The 7,938-nt window shown below is 35.4% G+C and overlaps 1 pseudogene; it reads left to right on the top strand.

The window, feature by feature from the left end:
- The first annotated feature begins 7,306 nt into the window (after positions 1-7,306).
- On the top strand, positions 7,307-7,425 carry LOC115215317 (annotated as a pseudogene).
- The last annotated feature ends 513 nt before the right edge of the window (positions 7,426-7,938 follow it).

The raw sequence follows: 7,938 nt of genomic DNA, 5'->3' as shown, positions 1-7,938 counted from the left end.
CTAATATTAAGTAGGTGCAATGCTTAAAACTACTCTCTAAATACTATTTTTGTAATTTCATAAATATTCCTGATTTACCCGACTATGCACCATTTGTATGCTTGTGACAACTATCTATAATTTAGTTGATATTTTTTCGCAAATCTTTTCATTTCAGGTTCTTTCGGCCTGCAACCATTAACTCTAATGAGAATAAATGTCGTACTCATGTAAAATACATCGTTCACGAAACTTCGTTTGCATACGTGGTCTCAGCAACAAGTATCCGGACTCTTGCCATAGTAAGGAAGCTGAAGCATGCAGTGTAAAGCTACTTGGAAGAGATTGACCTTGGACTCTGCTCTACATGTGGACTAGGTTTTAACGTTCTAGCTCACTTCGCTGTTTACAACAGTGCTTGGAAGGAACGTGTGTAGTGTGTGATTGTCGCATTGCCCATGACAGAGAAAGTTGAACAGAGAATCTGCATTAAATTTTACTAAAAGCTTGGCGATACCTGCTCAGAGGCCTACGCAAACTTTTCATCGTTCTCGACTCAATCAAGGGGTGCAGTTCTATATTTAAGAGATGAGGAAAATGTACATTATTTACATTATTTACATTTGACTGATATTTGTCGTTATCTTATTTGTTGTTGACACAACGTTTTGGCTGATATACCCTCCAGCCTTCATCAGGTGTCTTCTCATTCCTAAGGTATTCTTCGATGTTGTTATTATTATTAATATTATTATTATATATTATTATTATTATTATTCAGGTCACTGCCTGAAATCGAAGTCAGAATCTTGGGGTTAGTAGCCCGCGCTCTTAACCACTACGCCATATGCCCAAGGACTATTATAGAGTGAAATTTAGGGCTTATAAATCCAATATTTTCCTATCCTTCCTTAATACGGGTGCCCATCTGCTACTGATATCTGCACTCGATCTGCTTAGGAAGTTGTTGAGTCCTAGCATATGTGCTGCTTCTTATAGTTTTCGTATCTTCCAGTTCGCTGCCTGTTATTTTAACTTCATCCCACGGGTGTGGGTCCCTATTTTTCCATATATCATCAACTATAACCGATTTATCAATATCTCCCTGTGTTACAGCTTTGCGATGTTTGTCTTCCCTTATTTCGAGGGGGTGGCATGTTTCGTCTTTGTATAACCTATCACAGCTGCATGGGATGGAATACATGCAATCTTTGACACATTCTCTTCTATTGGTGGTTTTACTCGAAGAAGATATTTGCGAAGTGTTGTAGTACACTTGAATACTGACCTGATGTCACATGGGTCGCATATCTTTTGTATCTTTTCGGAGAGGCCTTTCACATAGCGTAGACAGACTGTGGACGGCTTATTGGTTTCATCCCCTCTTTTCTTCATAATCGGGGTGGATAGTATGTTTTTGGGGTTGTTGTTGCTTAATAGATTGTTATTAAACTTGATAATTTCTTCGTGGTGTGTTTCACGATCGCTACTTATATTCTTTGCTCGATGTTTTAGGCACTGAGCAATCCATCTCTTTACACTATTGTGGGAATTGAAGTTGAGGTATCGTCCAGTGAAGGTCGGCTTGAGGTATGCGGATGTCCTGAATCCATACTTGGTGCGTGTTTTTAATACGTCCAGGAATGCTAACTGATTGTCTTTCCCCTTTTCCATTGTGAACTCTATGGATTGCTTTATTGAGTTCACATGATCTAACAGCACTTGGACATGTTCCTGGTGGGGCCAGAGTATAAATGTGTCATGAGCATATCACAGCCATAGGGTTGGTTTTAGTGGTGTTGATCCTAACGTCAATTCTCAAACTATTCCATTTATATATTCGCTATTATCGGTGATAATGGCGAACCCATAGCTGAACCCGCTTTTTGTCAATATATACATCAGTGTCCATACTGAAGTAGGTAGTTTCTGCACAGAAATTCAACATTTCCATGAAGTTTCTTATTAGTATACTCTGGCTCCATTAGGAAGATGTCCAAGTGCTGCTAGATCGTGTGACCTCAATAAAGCCATACATACAGTTCACAATGAAAAAGGGAAAAAGACAATCAGCTAGCATTCCTGGACGTATTAATAGCACGCACCAAGTATGAATTCAGGACATCTGTATATTGCAAGCCGACCTTCACTGGACGATACCTCAACTTCAATTCCCACAATCCATAGGGTGTAAAGAGAGGGATTGCTCAGTGCCTAAAACATCGAGCAAAGAATATAAGTAGCGATCGGGAAACACACCACGGAGAAATTATCAAGTTTAATAACAATCGATTAAGCAACAGCTATCCCAAAAACATACTATCCACTCCAATTGCGAAGAAAAGAGAGGAAGAAACCAATAAACTATCCACAGTCTGTCTACGCTATGTGAAAGGCCTCTCCGAAAAGATACAAAAGATATACGTGACATCAGGTCAGTATTCAAGTGTAATACAACACTTCGGAAATATCTCCTTCGAGTAAAACACGCCAATAGAAGAGAATATGACTAAGAACTGCGTGTATTCCACCCCATGAAGTTGTGGTAGGTTATACAAATGCGAAACATGCCGCCCCCTCGACATAAGCGTAGACGAATATCGCAAAGCTGTGACACGAGGAGATATTGATAAATCGGTTATAGTTGATCATGTATGGAAAAATAGGGACACACCTCCGTGAGATGAAATTAAAATTACAGACAGCGAACACCACTGGAAACTACGAAAACTAAAAGAAGCAACACATATGCTAGGACACAACAATCTCCTAAGCAGACTGAGTGCAGATATGTGTAGCAGATGGGCACCCGTATTAAGGAAGGATAGGAAAATATTGGATTTATAAGCCTTAAAATTCACTCTATAATTGCCCTTGAGTATATGGCGTAGTGGTTAAGAGCTCGGGCTTCTAACCCCCAAGATTCTGACTTCGATTTCAAGCAGTGACCTGAATAATAATAATAATAATAATAATAATAATAATAATGATAATGATAATGATAATAATAATAATAACAACAACAACAACAAATAACCCAGGTTCGAAATTTCCCCAAGACACCTGATGATGGCTGGAGGGTATAACAGCCGAAGCGTTGTGTTAACAACCAGCAAGATGAGAACAAATATCCGTCAAATATAAATAACGTACAATCAAGGAGATCTTGTGCAATTGAAACCCGAGTGTCATTTTGGTCAGTTGAAAGCAGTTTTGATACAAACTTGGCAAACATACGTTTCATACCCAAATTTTCAGTGATGATGGACTGAACCGTAACTCATCTTGACATCCTCTCATAACTCAGGGATTGCGATTCGTCCATTTCCCCTCACTCTGCACGAACATCAGTGATGTTTTTTCTGCTTTTGCTGGTTACGGGTCTCCCAGAACGTTAGTCACTATCGACATTTTCTCGTCCATCTCGGAAACGTCTGAACTACTCCTACACTTGTGTGTGGCCCATACACTCCTCTCCATATGCTTTCTACAACATCGCATAGGCCTCTGAGCAGGTATTACCATGACAACTTTCTGTCATAGTCAGTGCGCCGATCACACACTAGACACCGTCCTTCCAAACCAATGATGTAAACAGCGGAAGTAAGCTAGAACGTTAAAACTGAGGCACACACACATACATACACACACATTCATACATGCATACATACATACATACATACATACATACATACATACATACATACACCTACATGCATACATGCATGCATACGTATATACATACACACACATATAGATTCATACCTACACATACATACATATATATATATATACAAACACGTACATACATACATACATACATATATACATCATACACTCATACATACATACTTACATACCTATACACACATACATACATACATACATATATACATACACATACATACATACATGCATGAATACGTACATACATACACACATACAGATTCATACACACGCATACATACATATATTTACACACACGTACATACATACAGAAATACATACCTAAGAACATGCACACATGCATAAATACATACATACATACATACATACACACACGCGCACACATACATACAGTTATACATGCATACATATATACATACAAACATACATAAGTATATGCACACATGCATAGATGCATACATACCTAACATAAATACATACATACACACGCACATGTAGACACATACATACAGTCATACATACATCCATACAAACATCGCCATATTACCACGTACATCAGACCAAAGTGCACATTTTTACCACGAGTGTGACTTACATTTTTTCGGTTTTTCTTCGTCTTACTTCTTTTTCCACTCCACTCACATTCGAAGAAAAACAAATGTCCGAAACGTTATAACAACTCTTTACATTTGTTTAATACTTTTGATTGTTAATTAATCCCAAATTCTTTCCGTGTTCTTCAATCTCTCTCTCGCTTCACCCCCTCTCTCCTCCCTTCTCCCTCTCTCCACTTTCTCTTCCCAGTCTCTTTGCCTTTTTCTCTCACTCTTACTTCATACGTGCACGTATATATATATATATAAAGATATATATATATATATAAATATATAAATATATATATATATATATATATATATATATATATATATATATATATATATATATATAAATAGATGAGTGTATTTTTACCTTGTTAACTGTTAACACGGAAAAAATTAATAAATAGTTACCAGTGCAGCAAAAATCTCACAAGTAAAGGTGTTGTAACTCCTTGTTTATAAAGGTAGAAACTTTGTGTTTACGTTGAATATTTTGAATAATATGAATAAAAAAATGGAGTTAACGCAGGTGTAATCAAATATTTTTACTTTCGACACATGTTTCGAAAATTCCACTGATAATATTCAAAAGAATAAATGGTATAAACAATGCAATCTTCTCCTCAGTAAAGTGAAAAAAACGAAACTCGTCAATAAAACATTTTAGCAAAAGATGATGGATTTGTATAGCGATAGACAGAACGCTATTAATATTGTTTAAAAAACGTTATATGATAGAACGTCATAAGTAGCTAACAAAAACAGTAGGGATATTAATAGTGAATGTTAAATATAAAGGAAATTAAAGTTTAAATTATATATAATGATAGAGACTACTTATATGCACTAAATGTATGTTTTTGCCAATGCTTACATCTGTATGCTCGCTCTATAACCGTGTTTACTAGAGTATTTTTAGAAAAAGTAATGAAAAATAGCTCAGAATTGCAGAGAAGACAGAATTTCTTGCCTTTTGTCATATGGTATCGAAATTGAGAGAATCAACCATTCTAAATGAAATTGTTCATTGTGGTCTTTTAAATCCCAAATCAGTTTGCTGAGACCGCTACTATTCCGTTTATTTCTATCCCTAAACGTTGAGTAATGGATAGAAATTCTTTTAGATAACTCTAACGATGTGCTTCCAATGTAAAATCGTACTTTATTACGAGTACTGATTATACACTGGTATATAGAATTTTTAACCTTAGAGTTACTTGACATAAACTTAATTCTATTGGAATTGACTTCAGATACAATAACCTTGTTATTAATATTTCTAGAGAGTTGGATGGTATTAGCTAAATTAATGTTAGTATTAGTAAATGTATTAATATTTAACAGTTTGTTATTATGAGAAGAGATAATTTGCAAGAGATTTTTTGTGTTTGAAAAACCTATCCTAACCTTATGTGAATTGATTATAGAGTAATATCTAGAATTGTTTGGAAAATTCCTAGTAATACCTTGACGAAACAGCAGTGGGAGATTAGATTTAATTTGTCTCCCGTAAGGAATTATTAACCAAATATTTTTACTAGTATTCATAGCGTAATTACTTTTGAAGGTGTTATATTTACTTTTAGATCGATAATAGGGGATTAAATAAGGGTTATCTGCCTTCATTCGCTTTGTATCGGTGCGTAAGTTATATTTGTTATCAATAATTATTTTACGACTAGAAATCTTATCTACATTATTGAATTTACAATTAGACTGAGCAGAATCTATGTAGAAAATTTTCTCTGTATAACCTGCTTTGATTAAGGCAGAGTTATAGAATTCAGCGTTATTATTGAAAATATCAACATTTGCAGATAATTTAGATAATCTAAATGAAATATTCTTAACTAAGTTCTTAGTAATTGCTCCAGGATGATTACTAAATTTGCTAATATACTTAAGATTGGTCAACGGTTTACGATATGGGAGGTAAGAGTCACTGTGTAAATTAAGCGTAATATCTAAAAAGTTGGCCTTCGTCATATCGTCATCAAAATTTGCTTAAATGTCTTATTGACGGGTTTCGTTTTTTTTACTTTCCTGAGGAGAAGATTGCATTGTTTATACCATTTATTCTTTTGAATAGTATTAGTGGAATTTTTGAAACATGTGTCGAAAGTAAAAATATTGATTACACCTGCGTTAACTCCATTTTTATTCATATATATATATATACAATGGTTGTATACTGTCAATTATATATATATATATATATATAATTGACAGTATACAACCATTGTATATATATATATATATGAATAAAAAATGGAGTTAACGCAGGTGTAATCAAATAGTTTTACTTTATATATATATATATATATATATATATATATATATATAAAGATATATATATATATATAATAGTTGTATACTGTCAATCTAATGTGAACGTGACAGTAGGGGGTTACACCACCGCTGTTTAGCCCTAGGAAGCATCGCCGCTTTCTGATGGCTTCGACACATTTTTTCCAGTGTCCTTATATACATTTACGAAGGGGAGACAGTGAATAAACTTCATTGAAAATTAGATATATACATTTGCGAATCAGGACAGATATTCTCGTCTGGCGGGCATCTGCTACTGACCGATGATGGACAATGATCCTGAAACATGCGTGTCTCTAGATACAGGCCTGGCTGCTGGGGGTGTGTGTCTCCCCTTCGTAAATGTATATAAGGACACAGGAAAAATGTGTCGAAGCCATCACAAAGCGTCGATGCTTCCTAAGGCTAAACAGCGGTGGTGTAACCCCCTACTGTCACGTTCACGTTAGATTGAGAGTATACAACCATTCTATCGCCCCACCACCGTACATATCTCTATGAGAGATTTAGAAATTTAATATTTATATACACACACACATATATATATATATACTCACATCTTAAGAATTTTATGAAGTTCCGATAGAATATGAAATATTTTTGTCTTTTTGCATAATTGTTCTCGAAGCACATCACATAGAGCTATCAGAGTTATGTGTGAGAGAGCGTCTGAATCTTTGTAAGTATATATGTATACATATTGATATTTATATAAATACGACCAGATCACGTTGAAAGCACCGTTTCTCGACTGATCACCGAAGTTAAACAACGTCGAGCCTAGTTAGTACTTAGATGGGTGACTACTTGGGAAACCTAGGTGCGGTAAGCATTTCGTTATAGGCACAGGAGTGGCTGTGTGGTAAGCAGCTTGTTTACCAACTACATGGTTCCGGGTTCAGTCCCACTGCGTGGCACTTGGGTGTCTTCAGCTATAGCCTCGCACCGACCAAAGCCTTGAGTGGATTTGGTAGACGGAAAAGAAAGAAGCTTGTCGTATATCTATATTCAGCGGAACACCTCTAGAGAACATTCTTTTCTTTGTAGTTTGATCGTAGGTGATCTAACTCTAGCATACGGCTGACCACCTAGTGGTTTTTGCGCTTTGAATATACACATGTATATATATATATATATATATATATATATATACCATAAATTTGCATTATTTTTATCTGTCTGAACGAAACAATCGTCTGCATGAATCAATATTCGCTTATATACTTTACTTCTCCCATTTTTAACTAAATTGTTGAAGTTTATTGGATTTCTTTCCCTACATCCACAATACATCATATACATACATACATACACACACACACATACGCACGCACACACACACACA

This window comes from Octopus sinensis, linkage group LG8 (genome assembly GCF_006345805.1).
Source record: "Octopus sinensis linkage group LG8, ASM634580v1, whole genome shotgun sequence".
In the NCBI taxonomy this organism is placed as follows: Eukaryota; Metazoa; Mollusca; class Cephalopoda; order Octopoda; family Octopodidae; genus Octopus; species Octopus sinensis.
This window is presented reverse-complemented; position numbering and strand designations above follow the sequence as displayed.